The 19,542-nt window shown below is 42.8% G+C and overlaps 1 long non-coding RNA gene across 1 annotated transcript in view; it reads left to right on the top strand.

The window, feature by feature from the left end:
- LOC140594492 (uncharacterized) overlaps positions 1 to 16,088 on the top strand; it is a 109,844-nt gene extending 93,756 nt beyond the window's left edge. The window contains exons 4-5 of the long non-coding RNA XR_011995367.1: positions 13,520 to 13,620; positions 13,835 to 16,088. This is a non-coding gene — a long non-coding RNA (uncharacterized lncRNA). The remainder of the gene's footprint in view (positions 1 to 13,519; positions 13,621 to 13,834) is intronic.
- The last annotated feature ends 3,454 nt before the right edge of the window (positions 16,089 to 19,542 follow it).

Here is a 19,542-nt window from a genome sequence, read left to right as displayed (position 1 = left end):
TAACAAGTTGAAGTATAATGATAGATTTTTCTAGCATTGAGTCCACCTTGCATTGGTCAGAACACTCCTCCTGGTTATGGTGTGTTATTCTTTTAAGAAACTACTAATTTTGATTTGTTATTATATTTAGAATTTCTGCTTATGTGTGCATTAATAAAATTGTACTTCTAATCCCTGCTGTACACCAAACTGATGATCTCTTTTATATAGGACATATATTCTCCACACTGCCGTGGACCACTCCGTATGGTCACTCTATCAGATTTCCTAGTAAAAAATTTCGTACTATTAAATATCTTGGCTTTAATAGGCATTTTTAGTTATTGAACTCTGATCTGCACTTTGCTATTTTAGCATCATCTTACCCATCTTTCAGTATTTAGGTTATACTAACTTTATAGGATAAATTGAGAATCATTACATATTTTCTATGTTCTATAGAAATCTAGCACAGGAATTAATATGTACTTTAAGATTTAAAGGTTGTTAAAAGTTAAAAAAAAAAAGTAGCAAAAACATCTGGGCCTGGGACCTGGTTGCTAGGAGTTAGAGGTGGAGGCTTTGACTACATTTTCCATTTTTCTTTTCCAGTAGTTACTAGTCTTTTCAGATTTTTTGCCTTTTGTTGAGTCATTCTAATAGTTTATATGTTCCTAGAAAATTATTTCTACTTTCAATTTTGTTTCAAAATTTTTTCAAATTTATTGGAATTCATGTATACTCTAATAATTTTGAAATAAAATCTATGTCTATAGTTATATCCCCTATTATTCCTAATTTTGTTCTGCTTACCTTTTTCTATCAGACTTATCTCTCTTCTTTGGTCTTTAAACATCTTTTGGTTTTAATAATAAACCTGACTTGCTTGTTTTCTATTTCATCAGTTCTTGTTTTTGAATTTATTGATTCTCTGTATTCTTTGTTTAGCTCTTTTAAAAAAAAATTTACTGAGATGATTATTTTATGCATTTTCAATCTTTGATTTCCAAATGCATTTTAAACTTGGAGTCCCTCTTTGATGCACCTTGTAGATTTTGAGCTGAGTGCTCTCATTTATGATTCATTGCTATAGGCTAATTTCAGCTTTGATTTTCTTTTATAAATTACTCTTTGGTTAGAGTTCCAAGAGACCTGTAGTATTTATCTTTTAAAGGTTTTATTGAGATTTTATTTGTGGTCATTACTTGGTCAGATTTTTTAAGTGTTCCCTGGAAATTTAAACATGTATTCTGTTGGTTGAGAATGGAGTTTAATATGAAAATCATTAGTTTGATGATTGTGTATTCAAATCGTCTATACCCTTACCTATGTTTTTGTCTACTCAACCTGTTAATTTTTGAGAAAGAGGTGTGAAAGTTTCCCACTATGACCATGAATTTAATAGTTTCTAGCTTGCATTTCTAACACTTACTACATAGATCCGTGCTGTGTTGTTCAGTAAAAAAGGTTTATGACTATTATAATCTTCTGGTTTGTATCCTTAATGCATATAAAATATTCCTTGCTTTTGGCCTTGTATTCTATTTTTGTCTGATATTAATACTGAATTTTTTGCTTTTTTATTATTAAAGAATAATTGACACACAATGTTGTATTAGTTGGAGATGTACAACATACTGATTCAGTAATTCTATACATTACTCAGTGCTCACCATGAGTAGTGTAGTCACGATCTATCACCACACAACATAATTGCATTATATATTGACTATATTCCCTATGTCATACTTTTCATCCCTGTGACTTATAACAGGAAGCTTGTACTTCTTAATTCCTTCACCTGTGTCACCTGCTCCCACATCATCCTCACCTCTGACAGTCACCAGTGTGCACTTTGTTATTTGGTTGTTTATTTGTTTTGTCTTTTTGGATTCCACATATGAGTGAAGCCATATGGTATTTGCTTTTCTCTGTTTGACTTATTTCACTTAGCATAGTACTTTGTGGGTCCACCCATGTTGTCACAAATGGAAAGATCCCCTTTTTTCTGGCTTAATAACGTTCCATTATAAATACACACATGCACGCAAACACACACACACACCACATCTTTATCCATTACCTATCAGTGGACACCTGGGTGCTTCCATATCTTGGCTATTGTAAATAATGCTGCAGTAAACATAGGGGTGCATATATCTGTTTGAATTAGTGTTTTCCTTTTTTTTGGGTAAATACCACGTAGTAGAATTACTGGATCATATGGTAGTTCTATTTTTACTTTTTGAAGAACCTCCATCTTGTTTTCCAGAGTGGCTGCACCAGTTTACATCTCCACCAACAGTGCATAAAGGTTCCCTTTTCTCTACATCTTCGCCAACACTTGTCTTTTCTTGTCTTTTTGATAGTAGCCATTCTGACAAGTGTGAAGTGATAGCTCATTGTGGTTTTGGTTTGCATTTGTTCTTTCTTTCTGGTAACATTTACTACGTTTATCTCCATTCTCTTTTGTGCCTTTTAAGATATTTTTTAACTAACATACAGCTCAGTTCTATATATTTCCCATCTGAAAGTTTATCTTTTAAAAGAATTAAACTGCTCATATTTATTATAATTATCTATACATTTAGGCTCATTCCTGTCATTTATTTTCATTGTGTACTTCACATGCTTCTCGTCATTTCTCTCCCTATCTCCTTTTTCTTTATTGTTTTTTTCTTTTAAGATTTTATTTATTTATTCATGAGAGACACGAGAGAGAGAGAGAGAGAGAGAGAGAGACAGGCAGAGAGAGAAGCAGGCTCCATGCCTGGAGCCCGACGGGGGACTCAATCCCAGGTCTCCAGGATCACGGCCTGGGCTGAAGGCGGCGCTAAACTGCTGAGCCCCCCGGGCTGCCCTATTTTCTTTATTGTTATAACATTTTCTTTTTTCCCTTTTGTGCTTTGAAAGTTCTAAATCCTATTCTTGTTGGGTGTTTAAAGCAGGGCATTTAATTCTCATCATTGACAGGGAAATATAATTTTAATCTGAATTTGTAACCTCCTCTCCCCACAAGACAAAATCTGTAGCACATCTTTACCTCTATTTAACTTCCAAGGACTCTCTCTTGCTCTCTGATAGCCCTGTTTTCACAGTACCCTATTCTTGTGTCATCATTGCAATGTCTCTGGTAGCCAGAGCACGTGCATGTGTGTGTGTGTGTGTTTCTCTGTACATTTCATTCTCTGAATTGGAGTCCAGTTCAGGTTATTTTCATCTTTCTCTGTTTCCTCATAGGTCTCATAATTCTTACTTGTCTGCTCACATTTTAAATGCAGAAATATGTGGATTGGTGTTTCCTCAGCAATCATATGCTTGGTTTCTTTTGTAGATCTCTCCTCTGAAGGAAAAGATGGCTAAGAAGCACATGTCCATTAATGGTGTGACAATATATTTACCTTCGGGGTGCCTGGGGAAGAAGGCAGCCAGGCCAGCTGGGGACCCACATGGGGGCCACACCGAGAAGTTTTGCCCTGAGATGGAACAGCTTCCCATAGCCCACATCTGGGCAGAGTTGTGTTTCTCTTTTCCCTCCTTTCCCCCAGCTCTTGGCTGTTGAGATACCTGTGCTGTCCTCTGGCTAATGTTCCAGACTCAGTAGCCAAAAAAACAGCTCCTCACCCCATCTTAGACCAACTTCCAGCAGTCTTTAGGAGGCACTCCCATAGCAAACCATATCCAGCCTTCTACATACAGGGGTAAGATTGGTCTGAGTATGTGGAGACTATCTTGTAAATAATTTCCCTCGTAAGTGCTCCCAACAGTCTGCCCTCTCTCCAAACTCAGATTTTTTCCAGCTTGCCATTGGGAAGACTCTCTTGTCTTTCTGTTTTTTTTAAGATGTCATTTATTTATTTGACAGAGCGAGTGAGCAAAAGCAGGGAGAGGTGCAGAGGAAGAAGCAGGCTCTCCACTGAGCAGGAGGCTAGACATGAGGCTCTATCCCAGGACCCTGAGCCAAAGGCAGACACTTAACTGACTGGATGACCTGGGCACCCCTGGGAAGATTCTCTTACCTCTTCCAAGCCTACTGCTACATTTGTTTTGGGTAGCAGCTTTCACTATTTTCATTTTTTCTATTGACCTGCCCCCACCTATCAATGTATCTGGGGCACTGACAATGCCCTTTCAGTGCTATTAAGGATTTATTTTCCTTCTTGGTGGTGGGAAGACCTAAGTGCTTGGTCTGCCATTGTGAACCACAAGTTTAAAGACAGTTTAGCATGCCACAAACCGGTAGCTTTTGAAGTGAGGAAAACAAATAACTAAAATATTTTAATATAAATAATTCCAAAAGAGACATCCCCTTTCCCTGTATGTGAAAGTCAAATAAACAAAATATAAGAGTATTAACAGTGTTTGTCTGCAACAAGAATGAAGTAGTAGTAAACCCTACTGCCCAGCAGAGATTGGGTGTTGGGCTGTGTTTGTATTGGCAGCATTGGTCATGTACACTAGCTGCCTCTATTAAAATGTAACTATTAGCAAATGAAATTAAATACTTCAGTTGCCTAGTAACTAATCCAATCTGAATATGAAGCAAAAATAGAATAGATAAATTTAGAACTTTTAGGCCACGTGCCAAGCAAAATATTCTTGCTTGTATCCTTTTGATCATCTGCCATTTGAATGGAAGGAAGAATATTTTAGTGTCAAATAAGCCACATTTTTGTTGGCCTTGCTTGCTAAAAATGAGTACCCTTTAATGACTAAACATGTATGAGAGATGAGGCTTCCCAAGGACCTCTAGCCACACTGGCTAAGGAGGGGCCGGAGCAGGAAGAAGCTCTGATCAACTACTAGGAATTTATTTGTTCTGACTTAGATGAAAAGCCAAAGGGCATGATGTGATTTAAGCCACATTATACTATTAGAAGAAAAGTATAAACCATCTGTTTTACCCATTTCCATAAAAAACAAAAATTTCATTTTTCCTCCCAAAGCAGCTTTTGAGCAAGACACAGCAAATTAAGAAACAATTTAAGCTTATGTTGTACATGAAGTAATTATTGGGATCATATATGGTGGAGTTTAAAGACATACCATGACAGATAAATTGACACTGAATATGACGTCAGTTCCTTCAAATACGACTTTTTACTGCCTCTTCAAAAAAACAAAATCGAAAAAACATCACAAGTGAAAATAAATAAATAAAAATGTCTTCCTTCCAAAATAATTTAAAATTTAAAGCAGAGTTGTAGGAATGGTTCAGTGAAGTCCCCTGTACTCTGAACCCAGACTAATTGCTTTACCACTTCTCTCCCCCTTCTTCTCTCCCATATATACATATATGCTTGCATACGTTCTCCCAAACCATTTGAGAGTTAGTTTATCTTTAAATATTTTAATTTGTGGGCAGCCCCAGTGGCACAGCAGTTTGGTGCCGCCTGCGGCCCGGGGCATGATCCTGGAGACCTGGGATCGAGTACCACATCGGGCTCCCTGCATGGAGCCCGCTTCTCCCTCTGCCTGAAAACATAACCAAATACAGTTCTCCAATTCAGGAGATTTAACATTGTGTCAATACAACTATTGTATTGATACAGGGTCATAGTCCATACTCCAATTGTGCCATCTGCCTCAGTGATGCGATACCCTTGAAGCAGTGTCTCTCCCCTCCATCCAGGGTCCAGTCCAGTAGTCCTCGTTGTGTCTGGCTGTTACATCTCTTTGATCTTCTGTATTCTGAAAGAGTTCCTCAGTCTGGCTTGTCTTCCCTGGCATTGGCAGTTTTAAGAGAACCGAGAAGATCCCCCATTTGAGGTATTTCTGATATTTTGTCATGATTAAAATGAAGACACATTTTTCAATTAATAATTGCAATCTTCTTTTAGTAATCTAAGTCCTTAAGGCGATTGTCCAGTAGCTGATGGCTAGCAGACCTCACAGCCTTGGCTGCCCAGACAGCACATGCCAAGGGCTCTGGCCTCCACTATCTAGTGTCACTGCTCAACACACAGTAGGCATTTGCTAACACAGTATCCAGGGTCTCATTCCAAAATAGGAAGCAGCCATTTCAGCTGAAACCTATATTTTCCCTCCCCTTTATAAGTGTTTCAGAGATATAAAAACAAAAGGCCACATACATTCGTGAAAAACATTGAGGCTATCCCAAATGTTCTTCTGTTGCAGGTAGTTAGCAAGTTACATTTTAAAAGAAAGGGTGGCTGAAAAATTAAAGGTCTGAGAATTAGGAGTGAACATCCCTGGTAGTGCAAAGAAATTTGTAAACAAGGTTAAAAGAAACGTCCCCCTTCAGGCCCCGTTGAATTCAGCATGTAGGCTGCCCGCCTTCAGGTCGACACTTGCGCACTCAGGTTGTTGCTGGTAGGTTAGGTCAGGAAAAAAGGCCTTTGTGGGAACTGTGGCACATGTGTGTCAGAGTTTATGTCTACACACGGATGGATCTGGAAGAAGAGACAGTCAAAGCACTGCTTCTCATCCTTGGAACCAAAGAGGTTTGTGTCTGTCTTCCACAGCTGCCCCGTGTCTGCTGCCATGGGCCATTTTCACCCAGGCCCACAGACACATTATAAATTCTGAACAGGATCATACAGTTGTTCTCAGCCTCTTTCTGTGAGCTCTTTGCTTAGTGCCTTGACTTCCCTCCTTTCTGCCTCTCCTTTCTTCTTTTCCTCTCCTTCCTGTCTTTCTATACTTATTTCCGGTCTTAAAAAATAAAGACCTGGGACACCATCATGGCAGTTGTCTCTAGGCTGTAATGCCAGGGTCTTGGGGCTTCTAACCATGAACTTTGGTGCATCCTTCTGATTTATAACTCTTAGCCCCACTTCTGAGCTTAGGTTCTCACCTGTTCTTTTTCAGCTTTAATGAGAATCTCCTAAACTGCTTCCTCATACCTACTCTGTGCAAAGCCAGGAATACTACAGAGGTGAAGGGGAGATTGGGAAGCTCTGTAGATTGTTGCTTCCCACTCACTCAGTTATTTATTCAACAGCAAGTCTTGAGTATCTATTATCTGCCAGGCACTGTTCTTGGAGCTAGACACATAGAGGTGAACAGCTCAGACTTGAGTCCCTACTCACAGAGCTTGGGTCCAGTGAAGGGCCATGCATCATCTTAGTAAATAAAGCCAGGAGAACATCATTACAGCTGGTGACAAGTACTGTAATGCTCATCAAACAGGCTAATGTGAAAGAGTGTGGGAAATGGTTAGGGCACTCACCCAGCTCCTCCCGTGGAATGTCCTCTCTGACTGTGGGTTGTACCCTAGTGCTTGTCTGCCCAGACTGCCTGCCTACTCCATCTTTTCCCTTGGGCTAGATCCAAGATGAGTATGTGGGGAGATGCCAGCAGGACCCCAAGAGCTCCTGTCTGATGATCTATAGGAGATGCTAAGTCATTTGGAGTTTCTGGGAGACAAAACAGAGTTGTGTACATCTTACAGACAGAACTAGGTCAAGGAACTGAGAAAGAGTTCATTTGATAATCTGACCAATTCTTTCCTGAAAAAAAAATATATTTTAGTTTGTTCAAGAGGAAGCTAATAGGGCATTATTATTTGTTTAACCTAATTTTTATATGGAAAAGAATCAGAACTACGTACAACAAATTTAGAATAGGTATTTGTCTTGCTTATGCTTTCTAGCCATGATGTGACTATACCTCGGAGTTCATTCAAATGATGTTCTGCAACTCTTAGCAAGTAATTACCATTCAGTTCACAGCTGCCCCGAAAATTGGGCCATATTGCAAGTCTCTCTTATAGTATTTATCTTGCAAATCAAAAGGTTACAGACTGAAATTACAACTGGAAACCAGGTAGGTGTTATTTTTTTCAGATCTTGTGAAAAAGGTCATGCCTTTGGGCTATTAAGGTGTGAATTTTTAAAGTAGGGTAGCCTGTATTGGCAATGAGAAGCAGGAAGAGCTGCATCTGTTCAAGGCTTGATTGGTAATAAGCCTCCAGGCCAGCTTGATGTGTTCTTCTCCTCTGGTGTCAGCCTGAGATGGTCATGTCACAGATGTAGCTGTGAGTGGTGCTGGGGTGTGTATTAGGGAAAAACACATGAACCATTCCTCACATACGTTCTGTGCAAAGCCAGGGGTATTTCAGAGAGCAAGCGGAGAGTGAGCAGCTCTGTGGAACAAAGATGTCACTTCCCATTCATTCATTCACCCTTTCATTCAACAAGCATGTCTTGGGTATCTGTGCTTCCATCAAGCTTGACCTCAGCCACTCATTTGGTAATTTGTTTGGGAGGGGGTGCGGGGGGGAGATGAGAAAGCAAGGCCTGTCTAATGCTCGTGATGAGACCAAACAATCAGAGCCAGCCGGGCCACCAACCCACATGCTTTCACCAAAGATGGAGGTGTCCCCATTCCCCCCAGCATGAACCTCAGGATTTCTGTGGCCTTGCCCTCTCATAAGAGCTGTGGCTAGAAGCCCCTGGAATTTCAGTTTTAAGTTTATTTCCCCTCAGGGAAACAGCAGCTGAAGATACAAGGGGGGATGTGAAGTGCTCTCCTTTCCTTTCCTCTGCTCTCAATTCCTGATTCCAAAGTCCTGGAAATGCCAGAGGCCAATAGAAGGGCTGAAATGAACACCAGCCAAGGTGGGGGACGACAGAGGCCTCCCCAGAAAGCCTGTGGTCCACCTAACCCTCACCAGGGTCAGCAAAGCAAAGCCAGATGGTCAAGCGTGGAAACAAAGTTCATCAAGAAGCAGAACTCTGAAATTGCCCAGGGTGCAAGCTGAGTCACAGGAGCACACGACAGAATGCACAGATAGGGCTTCTCTGCCCTGCCTACACTCAGACAGCCCACTTTGCAGCATCAGGTTTCTCAGCAAAGCCAAGTGTCCCTCTGGTTCCCTGCTGACCTGGATCTGCCTCCAAACCTCCATCTCCTAGGTCTGCGCCTATTTGTTTCTCCTCCTCCTGGACCCCAGTGCCTCATCTGGGCCAGCCGCAGCACAGAGAGTATGGACCACTCACATTGTGCCTCACCCTAAAGCAGCCTCCTAGCTAATCCAGAGAGAGACCAAAAACCAAAAGAAAAAAAAAAAGAAGAAGAAGAAATAAACAATCTTCCATCTCCGAGAGCTTTATTTTTATTTTTTTGATGCAATGTGTAGTCTCCTGAAAGATTAAAGTGTTAACCTGAGGCTCCAAAGCAAACGGACCATGGTCTGGCCGCGGCAAGCACTGTGCGTGCACTGTTGTGGCACTGGGACCACAGAACCTTATGTAGAACCTGGAAGGGAGAATCATTGTCCCTTGGTAATTATGCGCATCCATTAGCACAGCATCCTTTCTTTGTCAGAAGCATTTGGTGACAGCCTCCCTCCAGAGCAGCACGCAGCTCACATGGTCTGCAGTTAGATGGACCTCCCCAAGGGAGATGCTGCCGACAATGCGACAATGCCGTATTAAAGGCAGGGTTGCCTGGGTTTTGGTGGTGGTGGCGGGTTTTTTGTTATTAATCTCAGACAGCAGCGCAGAGTGTTTATTATAATTTTATAGACACTGCTAACAAAAGCTTCACTCACAAAGGAAAATTAAACGTTAAGGTTTCACAGATGGTGGGGGTGTGGTGGGGGCTGGTAAGCTGCACAAGGTTGGGAAGGACAGGGGAAGTGTCATTTCCCTTCCTTTAGGAAAGAAAAATATGGGTATGCCATAAACATAGCTTCATTCCCCAGCCAGCAATGCTTACACTTAATATGTTTTGTCAGGCAAATCTTCAATACAGATTAAAATGAAATGCCAAGTAATTTCCACCTCTTGGTCGCTTGTGTCTGTGAACAATGAAGAGTGTTTTGATGAATGTCAGTTAATGGCACTTGTACGCTTATAGATTTAGTCACAGCAGCAAGGACTAAGAATTGGGGGATGGGGTAGGGGCTATCTGGGTGTGGAGAGGAGGGACAGGGAAGATGGTTCCATAATCCCTTTCTGACTACTTTGGTTTATGACAACCCAAATTGAAAGTGAACCAAAAACAAAATCAGGCCAAAATAAGGTGACCCTTTGTTGTTAATGAGGCTCAAAGCCTCAAAGATGATTTCCAAGAGCTGAGTCTGCTCAGAGGAGTTCTGTGCATTTAGGATGTTTTGTCAGGCGGATTCTATTTCTGTGGGAAGAAAGGGGGCAGCTCGTATCTTCCCCACAAATCTCAACAGTTGCACCTGAGTCTGTCCCCTTCCTCCTTGGTTCCATCTTGACAGAAACCAGACACTGCAAAACCCACAGGCTGAGTCATATTTACCTCCTTTCCCCACATGTCACTGCCCTTGCAACTTTGCATCCTGAATCCCCCAGTGTGGGGTGAACTTGAAGAGCAAGAGGAAAACAAGTGCCAGCAAAATCCTGTCACCCAAGGATTTAAATAAAACCTCACCTTCCTCCTGACTGGCATATGCAGCGGGCTTATTTCTCTCATCCTGTTCTTCAGCTGGATTGGGAGGATTTGGTTTTCACTTACCCCCTTATTGTTCAGAATACAAGCTTTAGCTGGAGGTTGCTGACTAATTTTACGGTTGTGTAGGTAACTGTTAGCACTTCGGTCGGTCCCACATTCTTTTTGAAGGAAGTCTCTGTGTTCCAAGTCTAGTAGGTTAAATTGGTTTTCCCTTCAAGAGAAAAGGCTAGCAAAGGCCAGCTGATTAACTTGACTTTGGTGCTTACATGTTCTGTGTTCATTCTTTGAATCACTGGTGACCAAATCTGGTAGTGTCCAACCCAGTCTTTTTAGAATTGGAAAGGAACTCTCGAAGGAATGCTTGGGACATATGGAAACACTCTCTTCCTGAGACCTGAATGCATCCCAAGGGCCAGGAGAGTAAAAACATGTGTTCGGCTCCACTGTTCTCACTGGGAGCTGATAGCATTTACATCCCGTGCTCAACTGGATCAGTCCCCACTGCAATCCTCCGAGGGTCCACCATCCAGTTTTACCCTGAGGAGGCTGAGCCCACATGGCTTCCCCCGACCCCAGAGAGAGGGATTGGGCCTCTGGGTCTGTCTGACCCCAGGTCCCAGCTCTCCCACCAAAGCCTCATTTTTAAAAAAGTTTTCCACTATAACTCAGAATTCAGCTTACTTGCTTAAAAAAAAAAAAAAAGTTGAGAAAAGAAGTAGCTCTCATTTATTTATGTATTGGTGCTGAATTGTTTTAAACGTTTTAACCTTGTTTCCTTTGGGTCGATGTCAAGCACGGTGTCCGCAAGCTGACTGTTAGACGGAGGATTGTTTTGCCTGTAGGAAGTCTGTGCCTTCCCAAGTGCAGCATCAGTGTTTACATTCTTAGATAATCCAAAAGGCCCATTTTACTGCCAATTCCAGGCTTTCCAAAACTCCAGTTTAAGGAGGTGTGTCTAAAGCACGAATAAATGGAATGGCTTGAGTTGGTCTCCCTTCTGCATCCAGAGAATTTGGGAAACAGCGGAGAGTAGGTATACTGCCAACCTTCGAGAAGAGGAAAGACCACACCTCCTGACAACACCAGGGGGCTGGAGGACTGTGGCCAGGACCCAGGTTCTCCCCCATGACTGACCCAGAGCCCCTTCCTCCTCCCCTCCCTCCCCTCTGAGCTCCAGAGCATGCATTGTTTTCTCATTTGGGGAGTGAAAACAATCCTCTCTTGTCACTGGGGGCACATATAGAGGTGGGTGGAGCACAGGGGTGAGGCCATGTCTCCATTTTGTCACACATAACGTGGGGGCAATGTTATATCTCCCTCTCTGGGAGCCTTGGAGAGGTGTGGAGGGCACCTGGACCACCCAGCACACTTGGGAATTCCAGAAGCTGCCACCTTGTCCGCACATCACTGTCCCTTCTCGGCAAACCTAAAATCCGTCTGTCTTTGATAACCATTCAAGATCTTTTGACATTTGGAGGGAAGAGAGAGAGAGGAATGTCTCGTGCTGGGAGGTAAATACTGGGGCCCAGCCTGCAAAGACTGTTTGAGAGGCAATTCTGAACAGCAGTGTCATCAGGTCAGAGAACTCCAGGGCATTGCCTCAGGCTCATGCCTCTGGAACCCTTTCATGATCAGAAGGACTCTTTAATTTCAAAATCAAAATCTCTGGCAAGGGCAGCCCAGGTGGCTCAGCAGTTTAGCACCGCCTTCAGCCAGGGCGTGATCCTGGAGACCCAGGGATCGAGTCCCATGTCAGGCTCTCTGCATGGAGCCTGATTCTCCCTCTAATCTGTATGTCTCTCTCATGAATAAATAAATAAAATCTTTAAAAAAAAAAAAAAAAAAGATCTCTGGCAAAACACCAAATAGAACTGAGCACCTCAGTCGGCAAATTTTGCTTCCTAAGGAGCTGTCTCCACAAGTGGAAACACTGATGGTAACTAGGAGCAGAAAGAGTTGGGGCCCAGGAGCCCTGCCTCCACCAAGGCCTGACCCCCATGGGGGTGGCCAGAGTAACGTCTGGTCCCCAGGGCAGTGTAACAGGGTGAGCCCAGGAGGGACATTCCTCCAAAAGGATTGCAAGGTTTTGCTAAATTATACTGGTGAAAGCCAGAGAAATGTTCAGGAATGGATTCTAAGGGTGTTTGACTAAGGAAGATGGAATAGAGAGATTCTGAATTCATGTGTTAGCTCAAGCAGTTGGAAGTGGCTCTAAAAGATTGCTTTGCTGATTGGCTATAAGTTAAACTCAGTGGTTCTACATTCAGTAGCAAGGTTCTAGAACTTTCCTGGGATAATGCAGAAGGAAGGACGCAAAAGCTTAAGATGGCTGGGAGGTTGGAGTAGGTTTATCACCTGCAGTCTGCACACCTATTTCCTCACCGTCCCCAGAGAGGGCTCAGAGGATGCTCTGCTAAGGCTCTGAGAAATGTAGTGAGGTGGCACCAACTGCCTTGACGAGCTCTGTGGTGGTTGGGCTCTGTAGGCTGGGCAGGCTGGTGGGGATGATGGGGTCACCGTGTGGCAGAAGCCAATGATAGAACTTAGTCTCCAGAGACAAGGTCGTAGTTACCAAATGGGCATCAAAATGTTTTCTCAATATTGCTAGCCAGCTCTCCTACTGACATTAATTGTATGTTTCCTTTTTCCATTATTTTTCTGTGATTTCGTTATAGAAACACCTGAACACTCCATAGCCCATGTTGGCTGTGAATCATCTGAGTCCCTCTACTTTGATCCTTTTTAATTTTTCTTCCTAATATTTGATATTGGAGGTAAACACTTCCAAGAACATAATAGGTTCTACCAACATGTTACGCTTTGGCATAAAGAACTCTGAGCATTATTTAGAAGGAATGTTCCAAAGTGTGTACCACTCCTCAGGGATCCCCAACACAGAGCTTTATAAGACCTCCCCAATGTGACATTTGGGTTATTTCTGTAACGAGCTGCCAGTGACAATGATGATGATGGTGATGATGGTGGTGGTGGCTGTGAGTATTTACTGAGCTTGTGGATTATCTCTTTTATTCCGTCTGACAGCCAAGGAGGAAAAGTGTTGTTACAGTCCTTATTTTACAGATAAAGAAACTGTCAGCTCATCATTGGCAGTCCGTCTCATTGACCTTTACCCTTTACCTTTCCACCCCAGGTACCACCCACGCTCTGTGAGAGTCTTCTCTGAACTCCAGCCACACTGCCCTCTACTTGATGAGTACTAGGTGGTCAGACCCTCAGAAGCAACCACAAAAGGTGGGCAGTGTTTTACAGTTAAATGTGCTGAAGCATCAGCCCCGGGAAGGTGGATTTCATAAATGGCAAAGCCTCACGTGGACATGTTGTCTAGTTCAATTATGATAATGCAATCCCCTGTTCTACATGATGCAGATGAGGCTTGAGATAGATGAGTCAGTGCCTCAGGGTCATTCAGGGGTGAGTGATGGTAACTCTCATTTTCTGACTACAGAGCTTCCCCAGAAGAAGCAAGGTCATAATCTCAGACACCTCCAGAAGCCACCCATGGTCCTATCAACAAATCGTTCAAACTGGAGGAGGCAATAGAAGTGGTGTTTGGAAATGTCTCCCCGTGCCCTTCTGGCAGTCAACCTGCTCCCCTGAGCTTCCCACCAGTTCAGTCTGAGTCAGTGTTGTGGATAAGCTGCCTCATTCTTCATTACCATTTCCTTGCTGGTCTGAAGCCGTTGTGGAGTAAAGGAAATAAAAAGCATTAACTATGAAGCAAAATTTGCTCCAGAGGAAAGTTAAAAATGTTTACAGAGTACATCTACCCCCTCACAAATTTTTATAAAGATTAAATTGACTGCTTTCAGAAAAGTTTACTCTGAGACCCACTGCCTTGGTTTTCCCCATCTACAAAATAGGAACAACACTGTGATCTTTTTTGGTGCCTCTTGAGGACAAGGGGGATGGAAGTCAGGTCTATCTTCGGCTGAGAAGACAAGCTTTGCAGAGAGTCTTCTCCTTACAGCCCTTTCTCTTCAGCTTCCTTTGAAAGCCCTGCCCACTTCTGAGCCCCCAGGTCTGCAGCTGTTGCCTGAGAGTGAGAGGACAAAGCAATAACATCAGCTAGGTGGTGGGCTTGCTGCTTTGTCTAAAGAGCACTGTATCGCCAGCCAGCCTGGGTTCTAAGAATGAAGAATGGAAGGAACAGAACTCCTGGACCCTGAAACAGGAAACTCTTCATCCTCTTGCCATCTGTGCTTAAAAGACCCATGAAAGCATGTCTCTAGAAGCATTGCGTGAAACGAGAGCTAAGAGGTACTTACAGGTTCTGTGACGTCAGCTGTGCCTTATCGGTATGTCTTTAAAAAATACACAAGTGCAGGAGAGAATTCCCCAGAGATCATGCCCACCACCCCTCCCAAGTTTTTTCAGCCCAGACTTAAAACAGCAGGTCAGTGATTAGGTGGGCTTCCTTTGGTGAAGAGAAAGCATGCCCCCGTGACATTCAGCTGAGTTCCAAGGTTGCTTTGGCTGAGTCTGATGTTGAGTGACTAGAAGGGTGACCAGTTTCTGGAATTTTTTGTAGAATGAAGGAGGCTGGACATCCTGTGTTGTGTCCAGAAAATGGATGGAGAAGCTCAGTGGTACCTGCAGGTCAGTAGGGCTTTGTGCCTTATGACGAGGTATTCTGAGTTGGTTGCAGCCTGGCTATGGACAAAGACACACATTGTCTGATTTTGAGGCTCCCATATTAGCAGTAAGGAAACTGAGGCATGGGGTGAATGGAAGCATGTGGACATATTCTAAGGCTGTTGAATGCAGGAAGGTCAGATGGAGCCACATCTTCATATCCGTGCTGATGTCCACCTTCCACCACATTGACATTCGTATGGGGAAGGGGTCCTTGGTCTTTCTATGTCCTAGATGGACCTTCTCATAATATCATCTTTAAATACTTATGTTAAGATACCTAGGATCTTAAAAGTGCTTCATCTGAAGTGTCAGGGATATTTGTCTAAGTATTACTCATTCCATTTCATCCATAAGTTATTACACATAGAATTTTTTTAAACAGTGTTACCAAGGAAGGTGCGTGGACCTCCTGAATTCTCCCCTCTGCCTTGGTCCATCCCACCTTCCTGTTCCTCTGAATAACTCCCTACCCCAAGCATGTGAGCCCATTCATTTGCAGGAAAGCTGCTCCTGCCCCCAGGACTCAGAGGCATTTTTTGAAGTGTGCTGAATTCCAGAGGAATTCACTAGCTCCAGTTGATCTTGGGCTTGTTTAGGAGCTAACAGAGGTGGGTCCTTGAGCTCCTCCAATAATGACATTCTGCAAAAGTCATGTCAAGGATGTGCCTAGGTCTAGAGTCTGGGGAGTGGACCTTCCAGGACACAACTACTCCCAGCCACCAGAAACTGTCAGAAAGATTTAGACTTGTGATTTGTCCTTCACTTTTGCTAGTGATCTCTAAATAATGGCTGAGTAATCTCCTAACAGACTGTGAACATGACATTGCAGCGAGCCATCACAGGTGGGTGAGCACAGGTGTGAGTGTGTGCACCAGTATTTCCCCCAACTCAGGGCTGTGAGTGCAGGAGGGGTGGTGACTCATCATTCTCAGAAGCCTGTTCCCATTATCTTTTCTGGAGTGTTTTGTGCTGTTGTAGAGGTAGTTCATACTGTTCAACAGAACCTCCCCTTGCTCCTGTGTTAAATCACATTTCATTAAAAGATTTTTTTTTCTTCAAGACTACATTAGTTGCTGCATTTTGTAAGAGATCATTTCTTGGGCGAAGTCCTGGAAAGAAGAGAATGCAAACCTGGTGTGATAGAGGCCAGGAATTGTGAGCGGGAACAGGACTTCCCCGTACAAAAACAAAAAAAAGAAAAAAAAAATTAGATCTGTGCTGAGAACCAGAACTGCCCAGCAAGGCTTTTGAAGTCTCAATGCCAGTCAAGGTCTTCAAATAACAACTTCTGTTCTTTCCTGAGAGGAGTTGCTTGATCAAGCTTCTCCAATGTATGTTTTGTCTGCAATGGAAGTGCCAGGGGTCAAGATAGGAGGGGCACACAGGAGCAGAGAGCAGCCCACCTGACTGGGGTGGCAGGGCTTGCTCTCAGCACAGCCACCTCCATCTGGGCTGGGGATGCTCAGGCGAGTTGGGAGGGCCTCTCCCCAGTCCTAAGCAGGCAGCAGGAGAGGAGAGGAGAGGTGATAGGCAGGAGAGGAGAGGAGAGGAGAGGAGAGGAGAGGAGAGGAGAGGAGAGGAGAAAGAGGAGAGGAGAGGAAAGGAGAAAGAGGAGAGGAGAGGACAGCAACCCCGTGGCTGCCTCAGCTCCAGTCGTTGGGCGATGGGGCTTTGTGTTGGAGAGAAAATGGAGACAGGACTGGCTTGTTCATTTATTAATAGGCATTTGTCACACACCAGGTTAGGAAATAATCCCCCTATTGTCATTATGTCTTAATCCTCCTGTTGTCAATATGTCTTCCAGGGCTTGCAGAGGAGGGAGGTGCTTTTTCAAAAGAAATCTCTTTTCAGAGATAAATGCGGATGAGCTTCTCTTTATACAATGGGGCATGGCCCTAAAATAAAATGTGTCTCAAACATGATACTTAAGATATGGAAGAAACTTCCTTTTCAGTAGTGTTGTAGATCTCTTGAAGAAGTCACTCCTTAGGAGGTTTTTGTATCAATAGAAGTTTCTGTATATTGGGTTTCTTTAAAGCAAGGTTTTTCTGTATTTTGCTTGGATCCTAAAATAGTAATAAACAGCATCATTTAGGAAAGCCAAGGAGCTGACAGCCCTTTTGGAAGCTCTTAGTACCTCAACTAAGTCTAATCCACCTCTGATAAATGCATGTGGGACTTCCGCCTCCCTGGATCATTCCCTCCCACACCCATTGAGATGACCCCAGTTTTTAAAAACTGCAACAGCTTTTGAGCAGTTTCAAACTCAGTGAAGAATTACAAAAGCAGAGTCTCAGGAGCAAAGTAAAAACAGGCCTCTTTCAATCATATGATTATCAGTTAAGTCTTTCAGAGCAGAGAAACCTAAGCGCTTTCTATCCCTCTGACTGCATGTGAATGCTGAGTATATCCCTAGAACAACCAAAGGGACAGGATGTAGCCAACTTTCATTTAGCTGAAAAGAAAACAGGAAAACACACACACACACAACACACATACACACACAACTAACTAAGGCACCACATTCACCGTAGAAAAGAAGAAATCCATGATGCTAGGTAGCATTCATGGCAAAAATGAATTTTCTGGTGGTGAATCAACCACTAAAAAAAGCTTCCTGGAGCACATGGCACAGAGCAGCCTTCTCAAACATGTCATGTGCTTATTATTTTGCTCCCAGCCTTTATTCCCCACACCACCCCAAGGCTGCATTCAGATACAGCAATTCAGTGCAAGGAGGAGCTTCTCTGTGAGATTAATCACCAGCAGGGGCCACGAGTGTCTGGCTGGGATGTGTGATTGATCCTGCCAGAGGATATGCAATGGGAAGCTAAAGCTGCCTTTTATTCAGTAAGCAAGGTTCAGAGACGTTTGCATTCTGCTAGGTAAGCATGACTCTCTCAAGACCCAAGTTAGATGGACTGCCCACTCAGCAGGAATTCTTGCCAAGGTAACACACAGTTGTGCCTCAGTGGACTTGCCTGAGCCATGGAGGCCAGAGATTCAGAACTGCTCATTTTGCAAATAGCATGATTCTATCATGTTTTAATTACATGAAGTGTTACAAACCCATTCTATTCAAGAGACTGGCAGGTGGAAAATGGATTAAGATCCCTGCAGTAGACTTGAGGTATATAGGATTTTTCTAATCGCTGGAGGGTGCTAGATGCTGGAATTTCCTAATTTTTGCAGAAAAAAAGAGTCTTGGGGTTTTGTAGACATTTTTGTCACATTCTCCTTTCTCCACACCCCTTAAAACTTAAGTGTAGGATTTATGAACAACCAAAATGAAAAGGAAAATACTGCATTTGGTATCACTGTAACTGGGAACAAATAAATGCTAAAGAGAGTTAGTAATTCAGGAGGTCTATCTGGATTCAGATGCCAGCAAAAGGAATGGTATCATGCCACCAATGTGTTTTGTAGCCTTGCGGCCTGGAGAGCCAGTAGGTCTGGGCTCAAAAGCATGGCTGTGTGGCGACTTTCTAGCTACAACTCTGGGTAAGTTAGTTGTAATTTCCAAGTTTCCATTTTATTTTAATTATTTAGTACTTTTATTTCTCCATTTTCTTAAGGTGGGAAATGGATAAAACAGTACTATCTCGCCTCATTCAGAATTCAACCAGATAATGTGAAGCATCAAGTCTGGAAATAATAAGTACATAGACCTCCACTAATGATTGGGATTAATTTATCAGAAGACCTAGCAAGATCTGGAAGAAATAGGTGGTAGTTGCTTCCCAGATTGCCAAGGGAGGCATATAGCTCTTCCCAGGAGCAAAATACCCTCCTTGAATCAAGAGCAAAATCCTGTCTTGAAATATTAGTACCAAGCAGGTTTAATACTCTGCCCTCAAGGTTATCCTACAAGTGTCTAAATGCTCACATCAGAATGCACATTCAGCTCTGCCCACACATAGGGGCCATCTGAAACCTACGCATGTACACCGTCACTCAGAAACCGCTCATTCCTACATACAGGATGGTCTGTACATATATAACTGCTTTTTCCCTGCTCACTATGATATACACATCCTTTTGTCATTTTAAATTGCTGCATAGTTATTTAACCAGTAAATTCTGGACATTTAGATTATTTCTCCTTTCCTTTTGCTATCGGTAACTGCAGTTAACATACTTAAACTTCTTGGCATATTTTTTTCTTAGAATCCTATGAAGGGAAGTGTTAAGCCAGTTATACTGGTTTTAAGGACTTTTGTTTCATTTTGCTAAATTATTTTCAAGAAAGAGGACAGTTAACACTCTATAAACAGTAAGTGAAAGTGCCAGTCTCCTCATATGCACACCGACTGGACTTAATAAATGTTTGATCTTCCAATAACATTTTGAACACCCTGGAGCAGTTGAATTTGGATCATTAGATAAGGCAAAACACCTGAGGGGGGAAAAGAAACCACCTGAGGAAATTCATGTATTTTCCTATAATAGCCTTAAACTAAATAGGGGAATTCTTTTTTTTTGCTCTCTCTCCCTTCCTCCCTTATTTCCTACTTGCCT

The sequence above is a fragment of the Vulpes vulpes genome, chromosome 11, assembly GCF_048418805.1.
Source record: "Vulpes vulpes isolate BD-2025 chromosome 11, VulVul3, whole genome shotgun sequence".
In the NCBI taxonomy this organism is placed as follows: Eukaryota; Metazoa; Chordata; class Mammalia; order Carnivora; family Canidae; genus Vulpes; species Vulpes vulpes.
Note: the sequence above shows the minus strand (reverse complement) of the source record. Positions and strands in the feature narration are given on the sequence as shown.